Raw genomic sequence first — 1,999 nt, 5'->3', positions numbered from 1 at the left:
CTCTCTCTCTCTCTCTCTGTCTCTCTCTCTCTCTCTCTCTCTCTCCCTCCCTCTATAGATAAGAGATATCTTTCGCAGACATATCGGCGTTCTTCGTCTGCCTTCTCTTCGATCAATATACAGCCCGTAATTTCATAACAAAATATCATCAGGACCGCCGGCTGTTCCGACAAGCCGCCTTCGTTCTCCTCGCGATATCGAAGAGTACGGCGATGACGGTCGCGATGAATCGGAGGTGAATCAATTTCAACCGCGGATTTTCTATGCCGTTGAATTCCGCGCGGGGTCTCACATTCACGCGCGAATTAAGGTGTACCTCAAGTTAGCGAGACGCGCGATACGCAAGCGAATGCGAGAAGCGTCACGGGGCGAACGCGGGCGTTAAGACTTCCGCGCCCGCTCCATCGCCGTCACGGCGAGCGTCTTCGGGGGTAGTCAGAATCTCTCGTGTGTATTCGCGCCTCGAGAAACACGCGCGGGGGTACCAGTAAGCCACATGCATATACACGCCGACGATGGAGCGCCAGAAGACAGTCACGGGCGGTGGTGCAACAGTCAAGAAGGTAGCGGAGCGGAGAGACTTAGTGGAGAAGTTGCCTGGTAGTAACGGTCGGAGGGAGACAGGTGGCATCAAATTATTGCAAACAATTACGTTTAATGAGAAGGTTAACGCCACCAGCCGAGGGCTGGCGCGAACGTGGATGCAAATGTGCCGACGCCGAGTAATTAGCAAACAGAGTAGTCCTCCGACCCACCACCTCTACTACCACCTGCACCTCTTCCTCCTCCTCTATTCCTCCTGTTCCTCCTCTTTCCCCTTCTCCTCCTCCTTCTCCTATTCCTCCTGTTCCTTCTCCTCTGCCTCCTCCTCTTCGTCGCCGCTACCTTCATTCTACGATGGCAAAGGGGCCGCGAGGTGAGACATACACCACCCTTTTGTTAAGTACATCGCTGTTTATGTGCACGTAAACGTGGAATGTACGGAGTGTAATGTCATCGCCGGATATCCCGTTGACAACGGATAGACAGATAGACACAATTGAAAGCGAACATGCCGCCGACGCGACAAATCTCGACGCCGGTAACTTGGACAATTATTAGCGGAACGTACGCGCGCCCGCGCGGTGATCTCTTCGAGGTTCTCCCGAGAGCCGTCCGAGTATCGCGCTCAATTTGGAGAACAGCTTCTTTCCCTTCAATGGGGAATTTTTTTGGCGAGCTGAAAAAAGTTAGGGGAGTACTCTCTCGCGAGCTTAGGGAGAAAATAACGCAACGCCGAGGCCGCGCACGGCAGTGTTTCGAGAACTTTCTCGGAGGGAGTTTATCGGCAAAGTATCCGACTTTATTTTCCGAGGGGACTACGGGACGTGACTGTTCTGTGTGCAAATCGAGATCTGCATTGAAGGACGCTCTTAAACGCTCGGCCGAATAGCGAGCGCGAATTCTTGGCGGGTCCAAAAGAGACCGAGATGAAAGTGTTCTCTGAACGCGCTTTGCCCAGAGAAGCAGTAATCGCGTAGCGGAGGTAGACGGAACAGTATTCCGTGGTCAAACGCGATATTATGTAGAATTCGACTTTTAGAAAATATCTTCCCGTTATGCGGCGCGTATCCGCGCTTTGAGAAAGATGTCTAAAGGCTGTTAGTTGTAACCGTTGAGGAATGTTGAGCAATTAATTCGCTGCGCGAATTAACTGTTGCGGAAATCGTTTCTTATGACTTTGCAATGAAGTCGAAGGAACGAGAAGAGACCGAGAATAAACTGACAGAATATGGTACTTGTTTCGCGAGAGAGTGCGGGAATATTTGTTCTTCCGATCTCTCTCTCTCTCTCTCACACACATACTCTTTCTCTCTCTTTCTCTCACTCTCTCTCGTGCGAGTGACCGATGCGAGCGGGACCATTCCCGTGGGCGAAACGACGGGAGTAACCGGCGCGATGGAAAATATGTAAATATACTTGGGTTACACTCACCTCTCCTCCCTTCCCCCCCCCCCCC

The 1,999-nt window shown here is 51.9% G+C and overlaps 1 protein-coding gene across 1 annotated transcript in view; it reads left to right on the top strand.

Moving 5' to 3' along the window:
* The window catches only part of LOC116842052 (T-lymphocyte activation antigen CD86-like), a 286,780-nt gene that overhangs the window by 69,524 nt on the left and 215,257 nt on the right, over positions 1-1,999 (top strand). The window lies entirely within an intron of this gene.

The sequence above is a fragment of the Odontomachus brunneus genome, unplaced genomic scaffold, assembly GCF_010583005.1.
Source record: "Odontomachus brunneus isolate Ranch 3 - 2012 unplaced genomic scaffold, Obru_v1 Obru_scaffold_020, whole genome shotgun sequence".
Classification (NCBI taxonomy): domain Eukaryota; kingdom Metazoa; phylum Arthropoda; class Insecta; order Hymenoptera; family Formicidae; genus Odontomachus; species Odontomachus brunneus.
Note: the sequence above shows the minus strand (reverse complement) of the source record. Positions and strands in the feature narration are given on the sequence as shown.